This window comes from Furipterus horrens, unplaced genomic scaffold, assembly GCF_987537825.1.
Source record: "Furipterus horrens unplaced genomic scaffold, mFurHor1.1.pri manual_scaffold_3, whole genome shotgun sequence".
In the NCBI taxonomy this organism is placed as follows: Eukaryota; Metazoa; Chordata; class Mammalia; order Chiroptera; family Furipteridae; genus Furipterus; species Furipterus horrens.
Window position 1 is genome coordinate 143548125 of NW_028327173.1, and position 12061 is coordinate 143560185.

Below are 12061 nucleotides of genomic sequence, written 5' to 3' on the forward strand. Positions count from 1 at the left end.
TGAGGGAAATATTTTAGGTTTCCCCCTTCTCAGACCTCTGGGCTCTTTCTGTCCAAGCCATTAGGACAGAAAAGAGAAACCAGTTTTAAAGTGAAGCCCACAGACCACCCCATTCTTCACCAGCCCCACCACTTAGTTCAGCCAAACTATTGAGTCTCAGGAGGCAGCGCTGCAGACAGGATTAAGTGAGGCCTATATGTACAGACAATCACTCAGGTAATGAGATCATAGGCTTATGCCCTTTGAAAACAGAAAACACATATCAATTTCTGTAACGTAACCCACAAACAAGTCTCTAAATCTGTAGGACTGTCTTACTGGAAAGACATCCAGTTGCAAGGCATTTGACATTCTTCTTGCCTGTAAATTAAACATCTTTGATAATACCACAGACTTTCAAGTGAAAACAAATTTTAAATGAAAAGAAACTTTAAAGACAGTTAGCTGCACTACTTTATAGTCTACCACTGAGCATTGTGATTTTCCTTGAATCACAATTTTTCTCCCTAAGATTACCTTCCTTGTTATTAAAGGGACTGCATTAAGTCCATTTTTAATTTATCCTGTTCATTTGCATAAACACAACAAGAGCAGCAAATGATCACTTATGATCTTTAGTTCTGGTTTGCTGGAACTTACGCAAGGAACATTTAGGATGACCTTCAGTCTGCCCTTCAGGGCACAGAAGCAGAACCACATACCTGGCATTCAGCCTTGCCTGTAAAGACCTGTCTTTTCCAAGTCCTTCTGGTTTTCCATTGTGTCTTAAGGTCCCTTCTAGCCATCTTTCAGGAAAACAACCTTTATTCCTTCCCTGGAAAGATTCCCATGGACTGCACATCTAACCATGGTATAAGACCTTTTATCTCGTGGGCTTTTATTACCTTTGAAAGATAATCCCAGTTCCTCAGTGCTTTTTGGCAACAACCAGAGCCCAAGCATGTCTCCTTTAGGCATGACATTCCAGTCAAAGTCTTAGTTAAGAAAAAAAACCTCTATTAACAACTGATCTTATTAGTTTTATGCAAAGAAACTTATGTCATTACTTACTTCTTTAGACTGACAAACTCTGGAGAAATCAGATAGGGAGAAAAATATACAGTATGAGGGAAAATCCTTGTCCTTCTAATATTCACTGAACTTGCATTTCCATTCTTTATATTTTCATTTTTTCCCCCACTAAAAATTTTTGTTTGTTTTTCCATTACAGTTGTCCCACTTTTTCCCCCTCTTGCTGCCCTGCACCCTGCCCCCCCTTCTCCCACATTCAGTTCCCACCCAATTGTCCATGTGCATGGGTCATTTATACATGTTCTTTGACTAGACCCTTCCCCTTCTTACTCCCTTCTCTCCCTCCCATCTCCCCCTTTGTTACTGTTAGTTTATTTCTTGTTTACACACCTCTGGTTCAATTTTGCTCACTTGTTTGTGTTGTTCATTAGTTTCCTGTAATAGGTGTTAGCATAAGGTATTTTTCTTTTGTTGCCTGGCTTCTTTTGCTAAGCATAATTCTCTCTAGTTCCATCCATGTTGTTGCAAATGGTAGAAGTTCCTTCTTTCTTTCATTGTCGTTTTCCCCCTTTGTACTCGTGTTCCTCTCTGTCTCTCTCTGTTTCTTCATCTTCTTAAAGCAGACCCTTTAGCATGTCTTGCAATGCTGGTTTGGTGGAGATGTATTCTCTTAGCCTTCTTTTATCTTGGAAGCTCCTTATTTCACCTTCCGTTTAGAATGAGAGTCTTGCTGGGTAGAGTATTCTTGGTCGTAGGCCTTTGTTTTTCATTGCTTGGAATATTTTTTGCCATTCCCTTCTGGCTTGTAGTGTTTTTGCTGAGAAATCTGATGATAGCCTTACTGGAGCTCCCTTGTATGTTATTAGTGGTTTGTCTCTTGCTGCTTTTAGGATTCTCTCTTTGTCTTGGAATGTTACCATTATAATTATGATGTGTCTTGAAGTGGGCCTGTTAGGGTTCATCTTCACTGGGACCCTCTGTGCTTCCTGGACTTGCGTGACTCTTTCTCTCCTCATGTTAGGGAAGTTTTCTGTCATTAGTTTTTCAAAGAGGTTTTTTCTATCCCTTGCTCTTCTTCTTCTCCTTCTGGAATTCCTATGATACGGATATTATTACGTTTCATGTTGTTCTGCAGCTGTCTTAGAGCCTCTTCAGTCTTTTTTCATTTTGTTTTACTGTCTGGGAGTTTTTGTCTACATTGTCTTCCAGCTCACTGATCCAATCTTCTGCTTCCTCTAGCCTGTTTTTAATTCCTTCTATTATGTTCTTCAATTCAGAGATCATATTCTTCATTTCCTCATGGCTCTTATTGATAGCTTCTTTGTCCTTTTTCATGCTGGTGTAATTCTCAGTAAGTTCCTTGTAGTTTTTCTGGAGTTCCTTGTAGTTTCTGCTGAGCTTATTGAGCTTCTCCATAATCCATGTTTTGAATTCCATATCTGATAGTTTGCTCCCCTCTATTTCATTTAGCACTCTTTCTGGGGATTCTACCTTTCCTTTTGATGGGGGTTTGTTTCTCTGTCTCCCCATTTTTGTGACTCCTGTTGTTTGTTGGTTCTTCTTAGAATGATCTGCACTTCCTGGATCTGCCCCGGGTGGCATCAGATCCTGTACCAGTTTGGGCCTAGGCAGCTTGTTGGAGACTTCCAGGGATCTACTGCCTTTGTCTGGCTTCTTTAGTTGTTAATCTATTCAATCTGTCATTAGCCATCAGGCTTAAGGACCGTGGGTGTGGCAACTTAATTCCTGTAGGCAGGGATTTTGCTTCCCCTCAGGCTGATGCCACTTGGAGGGGGGCGAATGGTCTGCCTGAAGTACTGGGGATGAGTCAGTACTGGGACCCAGTTGGCTGCTTCCCCAGTTCTCCCCTCAAAGCCGCCACACCAAACTCTCCCCAAGCATCTCTAGTCCTCTCTGCCTTCCCTCCACTCGAGCCCAGGGTAAGTAGGGGCCAAAATATTTTCGTATGTGATCTGCTTAAGAGCTCTTTTTCTCCAGCTGTTTCTCTCCGGCTAGCAAGAAACCCTGTGGCTTTTCACTTTTCACAGCTGGATGCTATTTTACTTTCCACTCTGTTGCTGTAGGCTAGGAAGCTCAGCTGCGGGTTTAGACCATACCCTTCTCAGGGGGAACCCCCAGCTGCTGAGCTGTTTCTCAGTCCCTTCAGCTGCCACTTGTGTGAGCCCAGCCAGCCCTTCCACGTCTCCACACTTTCTACCTGTCACGTTGTGATGTAGTGGCCTTTTCTGTCTCTCCATGGTTATAAGACTTCTCTCCAGCTAGTGTTCAGTTGGTTATTACAGATGATTTCTCCAAAATTAAGTTGTAAATCCAGACTAGTTCTGGGAGGATGTTAGTGTAGCTTCCACTTACTCTCACGCCATCTTGTTTCTCCTGGCCCATTTTTTAATTGGATTGTTTGTTTTTTGGTGTTGAGTTTTGTAAGGACTTTATAAATTTTGGATAGTAACCCCTTATCAAATGTATTGGCAAATATGTTCTCCCGTTTTGTGGGTTATCTTTTTTTATTTTGTTGATAATTTCCTTTGCTGTGCAAAAACTTTTTAGTAGTTTTTCAGTAGAATATTTGGGGTTCTCTATGTACGGTATCATATTATCTGCAAATAAAGACAGTTTTGTTTCTTCCTTTCCAATTTAGATGCTTTTATTTCTTATTTTTGTCTGATTGCTCTGAATAGGACTTGTAGTACTATGCAGAATAAAGAGAGTTGAAAGTGTACATCCCTGTCTTGTTCCCAATCTTAAGGGGCACACTTGTAGTTTTTTCCCATTGAGTATGATGCTGGCAGTGGGTTTGTCACATATGGCCTTTATTATGTTTAGGTATGTTCCCTCTAATCCTACTTTGCGAAGAGTTTTGATCATAAATTGGTGCTGAATTTTATTAAAAGCTTTTTCTGTATCTACTGGTGTGATCATGTGGTTTTAATCCTTCATTTTGTTTATATGGTGAATCACATTTATTGATTTGGGAATGTTGTACCAACCATGCATTCCAAGAATAAATCCCACTTGATCACGGTGTATGATCTTTTTCACACATTGTTGTATTTGATTTGCTAATATTTTGTTGAGGATTTTAGCATCTATGTTCATCAGGAATATTGGCTTATAATTTTCTTTCTTTGTAGTGTCTTTATCTGGTTTTGGAATTAGGATAATGCTAGCCTCATAAAATGAACTTGGGAGCCTTCCCTCCTCTTGAATGTTGTGAAATAATTTGAGAAGGGGAGATGTTAATTTTTATTGAAATGTTTGGTAAAATTCAACTGTGAAGCCATCTGGTCCAGGGCTTTCGTTTTTTGGGGAGTTTTTAAATTACTGCTTCAATTTAATTGGTGTAATTTGTCTATTCAGATTCTCTAATTCTTCTTGATTTATTTTCAGAAGATTACATATTTCTAGGAATTTAACCATTTCATCCAGGTTGTCCAGTTTGTTAGCATATAATTGTTCATAATATTTTCTTAAAATCTTTTGTATTTCTTTAGTGTCAGTTGTTATTTCTCCTCTTTAATTTCTGATTTTATTTATTTGGGTTTTTTCTCTTTTTTTCTTCATGAGTCTGGTTAAAGGTTTGTCAATCTTGTTTATCTTTTCAAAAGACCAGCCCTTGGACTCATTGTTATTTTGTATTTTATTTTTTATAGATTCTATTTCATTTATTTCTGCTCTAATCTTTATTATTTCCTTCCTTCTGCTCACTTTACGCTTTTTCTTTTTTAAGTTCCTCTAAGTGTGAAGTTAGATTGTTCATTTGAGCTTTTTCTTGTTTTTTGAGATAGGTCTGTAATGCAATAAATTTCCCTCTCAGGATTGCTTTCCCTGTGTCCCACAGATTTTGGATTGTTGTGTCCTCATTTTCATTTGTTTCAAAGTAGCTTTTGATTTCTTCCTAGATCTAATTATAAACTCTTTCATTGTTTAATAACATGTTATTTAGCTTCCACGTCTTTGTGTATTTTTCAGTATTATTCTTGTGACTGATCTCTAGTTTCATAGCATTATGGTCAGAGAAGATGCCTGATATGATTTCACTATTCTTTAATTTATTAAGACTTGTTTTGTGTCCTAACATGAGATCTATCCTAGAAAATGTTCCATGTGCACTTGAAAAGTATGCATATTCTATTGCTTTAAGGTGAAATGCTCTGAATATACCAACTAAATCCATTTGCTCTAGTGTGTTGTTTAAGGCCACGGTCTCCTTATTGATTTTCTGCCTGGGAGATCTCTCCATTGAAGTAAATTGGGTGTTAAAATCCCCCATTATGACTGTCTTTCTGTCCATCTCTCCTTTTATGTGCATCAAGATTAGCTTTACATAATTAAGTGCTACTATTTTGGGTGTGTAAATGTTTACTAGGGTTATAGCCTCTTGTTGGATTCTTTCCTTTTTCATTATGTAGTGTCTTTCTTTGTCTCTTACTAAGGAAAATGTCACATAAGTCCAGGAAGCTCAGAGAGTCTCAAACAAGTTGGACCCAAAGAGGCCAACACTGAGACACATCATAATTAAAATGACAAGATTTAAAGACAAGGAGATAATACTTAAAGGTGCAAGAGAAAAGCAGGTAGTCACCTACAAGGGAGCACCAATTAGACTGGCATCTGGTTACTCATCAGAAACATTTCAGGCCAGAAGGGAATGCTGTGAAACTTTCAAGGTGATGTAAAGCAAGGACATACCACCAAGGCTACTTTGCCTAGCAAGGCTATCATTTAAAATCGAAGGAGAAATAAGGAGCTTCCCAGACAAGAAAAAGCTAAAGGAGTTTGTTAACATCAAACCAGTACTCAACAAATGTCAAAGGGTTCGCCTAAAGAAGAGGAAGAAGTAGGAGGAGGAGGAGGAGGAGGAAAAAACATAGAAAAACAGTCTAACAATAAAATGACACTACCTACATATCTATCAATAATCATCTTAAATGTAAATGGTTTAAATGCTGAATGGAAAGCAAGGCCCATATATATGTTGCCTCCAAGAGACCCACCTCAGATCAAAAGATACACAGACTAAAAGTAAAGGATTGGAAAAAGATAGTTCATGCAAATAGAAAAGAAGAAAAAGCTTGGGTAGCAGTACTTACATCTGACAAACTAGACTTTAAAAAGAACTACCCTTTTACTTCAAAGTTTTACCCTGTACATACATGTCTTTCAATATAAAAGGTACTTATGGCATAATTGCCTTTATGTGTGTGTTGGCTTGTGACTTTTTTAATAAATTAAATATGTGTGGATGTACTCATTGCCCAAATCCATACAAGAACATGCACCAAAATTATGATATTGGATCTAAAATTCACAAACTACTAGAGCTATTTTTTGATCCTGTCAGATCTAAGTCTTTGCCAATCAACATGGACAACAGTAGAATTTTTCTTCCTCAACCAGGAAATATCTACAGCCAAATACATATGTGCATATGTGCCCATCTCTCAGAGAGATCTATTAACACAGAGCCAGAAGGAAAAAAATCTAAGTAAGGCAGGCTATTTGGACAAATATAATCAAGTTCTCTTTTAAACATAGATTTCTTAGTTTTTGAGTCAAATTTTGAATCCAGAAATCATATCAAACAGAATAAAATGTGTTCATTTATTCATTCAACAAATATTTGCTGAAAGACAATGGCATGCCTTTTATGCCTGTGCTTTAACATAAACATAATGTGAGCCATATATTTAATTTTTAATTTCTAATAGCCACATTTTAAAAAGTTAAGAAGAAATGAGTAAAATTTTAATATGCTTTATTTAACCCAATATATCTATGTATCATCATTCAACATGCAATTAATATAAGGATTTACTAAAAAGGTATTTTTCATCACAATTCAGACCAGTCACCTGTGAAGTGTTGCCACATTGCTGCTTGTGGCTGCCACATTGAACAGTGCACTTCTTTTTCTTTTTTAAGTAATTAATTTTTTTATTGATTATATTGTTACAATAGTTCTAATCTTTTCCCCCTTGCTCCCTTCTGTCCAGCACCACCCCTCCCTCAGCAATCCCACCTCCACCCCCTAGTCCATGCCCATGGGTCATACATACAAGCTCTCCAGCTTCACCTTTTCCTATATTATTCTTTAAAAAAAAATAATTAATTTTTTTAACAATAAAAAATAACAACCCCTCCCTCTCCGACTTAAGACCCTTTATAATCTTATAAAGGACAATGGGCGTAGGTCTCAAGCTCCTCTAGCTACTTCAAGCTGAACATGGTTGTCGTCCTACCTACCCTTGGGTCCAGAAATCCCTAGTAAGAGTTGGGGTGTGGAGGGGAGGGTGGCCTTCTCACATGGGGAAGGATCTTCAACAGTGCACTTCTTGATGCTGCAGGTACTGCGGTGAACAAAACAAAATACAGAGTAAGATGAAAGTACTTTTATATCATGTTTCCCCCAAAATAAGACAGCATCTTATATTAATTTTTGTTCCTAAAGACGTGGTAGGTCTTATTTTCAGGGGATGTCTTATTTTTCCATGGACAAGAATTCACATTTATTGTTGAACAAAAAATCAACATTTATTAATATATTATAGTCATGTCATCACAAACATCAGCATAACCAGCCAAACTTGAATTCCATCAAGAATTTGGGGGAGCTATAGCAATGACTGCCACTAGGTCTTATTTACAGGGGAGGCCTTATATTTTTAAGCTTCAAAAAAATTGCACTAGGTCTTATTTTTAGGGGATGTCTTATTTTCGGGGAAACAGGGTAGTTGTCAGTACTATATTATATTCTTATATTTATCCTTATATTATTATTAATTCATTACTGTATTATTTTTCATATGAATAGCTGTAAACCTACTTTTGCCCCACTCTGTACTTGCCCTTGTGGAGATTAATCATTGTGGGGAAGACAGACAATAAGCAAATAAATATAAAATATCAGGTTGTTACCATGGCTTAAAAGGCCCTATGTGATCTGGACCCAGCCACCTCTCTGAACTCACCATCAACTTGCCCTGCTCCTCTCTACTCACTGGACCACAGTTACACCATCCACCTGCCTGTCCATGAGCAAGCCTGCCAAGCACATACCATCACAGGTATTTCCATCCAGATGGACCAATCTTCCCCACAACATAAAAGCACTTCAAAAGTTTTTAAAAACAATGTATGTAATAATAATAATAAACACAGTAATAGAGTATTTATTATGCATATGATATATTTTTTTATCCATTAAATTCCACAGTACAATAATAAGATATGGACTATTATTATACATATTTTATACATAAGTTAACTGCTCTATATACATTATGTACATATAATTTATTTAACCATTCTTTCTGTTTGATATTTTTTCATTGTTAAATATTTATATTCAATGACTATTGCCTTAGAATTCAATCTTAGAGGTAGAATTGCTGGGTTGAAAATCAGGGACACTTTTAGGCTTTAGAGATACATTGCAAATTACTCACCGACAAAGTTATACCAATTATAAACCCACTAGCCTAAGCAACAGCTTATTTCCCATATCTCTCATGGTTTTCACTTTAGCATGTTTTCATCATTTTTTATTTTTAGTAGTTTGGTATGAAAAAGATTGCATGTCAGTGATGTTTTAAATTATTTTATTTACTGCATTTGATTTGTTGTGAAGATAAATACTTTCTGTTTCTTGAATTTTTTTATTTCCCTCGATTTAACCTCATTGTGTCTATTGTTATTTTTTCATTTACATGTTTATCTTTTTTCATTGTTAACAAGCACTATGCTAGAATAGAATATTAACTCTGCTTATTTCTTACGTTGTGAATGCCATTTCTAGTTTTCATTTTGTCTTTTCACTCTGTTTTAATCCTGTTTATTTTTTCTTTTATGATTTTTACTTTTGTTAGTGTGCCTTCAAAATCCTTCTCCCAGAATTCTGGAAATGCTTCCTCCATCCTATTCTCACCAGCTGCCCTAGCTAAGCTGCCTGTACAGCCATCATCACCCCAAGTTTGAGAAACTATTCACCCTCTGCTTATCACAGAAAGGTTTGCCTGCTAGTGTTCCCATCCTCCCCTTTACTCAATCCTCCCTTCTCAGCTGCCCACAGAGCTCATGAAGGCTTTGTGCCAGAGCAACCTCATCCCATGTCACTTGAGGATCTAGCTACCCCCATCTTTCAGCAAAGCATTAGTCTCATGTACTCACCTCAGGTCGCTGCATTTTTTGACAAATATCTGACAGATTTTTTAGAGAAATCATAGATGTAGAAACAGACTTTAAGCATGGGAGAGAGAGCACTAAATTAGAAGTCAGATCCCTATGTGCTAATTCTGGTTCTGCTATTAACTGCATGGTCCTTACATTCATGTTTTCTGGAGCTACCATTTTTTATAAGATAAAACAATTGGCACAGTGAACCTCAGCTGCATTCAAAGGCTAGCATTTTTCATTGACTGCAAGGTTATGAGTCTTCCTTTTCCTCTGGCCTTGAAAGAAACATATTCCAAAGTAAAGAAGGGGTAATCGAATTATATGACTCACATAATGAGAGTTCCTGGCATAAATAATTCTGAATGAGGCTCAATGGTCTAACTTTCTGCTTCTTAAGGCCATCTATTGTACAATAATACTGGGAAATCAACTTCTCAACAGGCCAAGATGTTATTTATCAGTGAAGAAAGATGATCAAGGCTTGGAATTTCTATATATGGTCATCAATTCAAACAGAAATTACTTCTAATTTAGAAATATCACAAGTAATAGAGAGTTGACTTTTACCTGAATTAGAAATAACAAATTTTATTGGGCTTGGAATCATCAGTAAAATATTAAGCTTCTCTTTCATATCCTACCCAATGAAAAATGAACTGCTTCACTGGACTTGAACTTATTTTTGGACGTGAATTTATTGGACCATTTTCTGAGGTTAGAATTCCAGGCCAGAATTATATGAATACAAAAGTTGGCTTTTGTCTAGTACAGAAACTGCCACCTCTTCTAAAATACAGAACAGATTTTCCAGTTCGTTTTGCAGAAATGGCTTTCATGGGATTCGACAACACAAGAGTCATTCATTAATCTAATTGTCTTCTGCATGAAATTATGCTTAATGTTAGTAATGTGCAGACAGTAATATTATAAAATATAAACTGCTAGAGTAGCCTGAAATACCCTGGCAATTTCCAACCACTTGATGGATTAATGTCCAATTCTGGTAAATTTTAGATACTGATTGATGGGGCTATTTAAAAGCAAATGTAATTAGTTTTAAAGTTTATTTACCATTACATTCCACATATTTAACCCCTAAATATCATAACAGGGAGAAATGGAAAATTCTCATCAGAAATGACCATCTTTAAAATAAAGAGAATCACTCCTATGGAGATTATTGTAATATTAATCAGAATCCAACCCTAGTTCCTATGTTTTCCTGTACTGTTTTCTAGCTAATAGGTCTTGGTAGTATAAATTATAAGAGAATTCATCCACATACACCCACATGCATACGTAGGTTTTCATTTACTCTTTATGCCATTCAGAAACTGCTGTAATTAGAGATAATCTAAAGTCATATTTTCTCAATGTGTATTTCCACTATGGGGAAAATGCGCATTTTCCTAATTTTACTATATAAGTTTAATAAAACTTAAGTGTTTGGGCTTTAAACACCTAAACATGTTGAGCTGTTTAAACATGATTTACCACAACCAATAACATGTAAGATGCTGTGTATTTGAGGTGTCAAGAATTTCTGACAAATGTCTCAACCTAAAGAATGATACTTGAGTTTTTTCTCCATTAATCTTTAGCTTTTTCAGAAGTGAGCTCACAGAATATCTTAATGATGTAGTCTCACATCAAAGAAAGAAGTCAGGACACTGTTTCTGTACTGAATAACGGGGAGAAAGCCTGTGCCCAGCTCTCACTGCTCCCACGAACCCCTCTGTGGAGACGTGTTCAGTCGGTAGCACCAGCCCTGGCCCCTCCAGTCCTTCATGCGCCCTCCAGTCAGAAACAAGCCACGGAGTCAAAATGAGGCAGTGGAAAAGGATTTCTAGGAAAAGGATTTTCATTATGTACTCCCCTTCCCTGAGAGAAAAAAAAAAAAAAAACTATTTACTACATGTGTGACTCAGGGTAACTGAAATCACTGTGCCTCAGTGTACTTCTTAAATCCTGCCATCAACTCATCTTAAAGGAATGCTGCAAAATGACATGCCTTAGAAAGAGCTTCAAAACCCAGCAAAGCCTAAATAGGGCCAAGCCCATCCGGTGGAGTGTAAGCCCCGGTACGGACAGACATTGAGGCGTCATGAGCGTGTTGCAGAGTGTCCCCTGGATGCACACAGTTCTCTTCGAAGGAGCAGGCTCGGCTCATTCAGCAGAACCTCACAGTTTATTTTGTTGTCTGCAGTCTGCTTGCCACCTGAAGAGCAACTAAACATGATAATAATGATCACAATATATTATTAGAGCTCACATCCATTTAGAGCTGAGTTAAGCAATTTAAATCAGTTTTCTGATGATCCCTCAGTACGATTCTATGCAGTTACAAATGAGAAAATTACAGTTTAGTCTAAGGTCATGCTATGATAAAAGATGGAACCAGAATTCAAGCCAAGATTATCTGGCTCCAGGGGGTCAACTAGGAAATACAAGAGGAAACAAAAATCAATCTTTCAAAACTATTTTCCTGCCACAGGTGCTTATAAAAAATTTGGCAAAGATAATGTCTCAACTTTATCCTAGGGAAAAAAAAGGTTTCCATTATTTTTAAAACTACAAATCATCATTTGATAATCCCTGAGAAGATATGGTAAATGGAAGTAGACAGCCAAACATGAAAATTATGACACTAATAATATCAACTTTATTGCACACCTATTCGTCGTCGGCAGCCGTCCGTCTCGAGAGACAATGGTGTAGCTTCTTAAGAGTCTATCTGCACCGCCGAGAATGGCTGTGCAGTCCGACTCGGGAGTGACACGGTATCTGTCTCCTCCCGTGTTGAATCGACATCTTACGATGACGCTGGAGTGTCCTCTCCAGTGAAGCTGAAGCTACA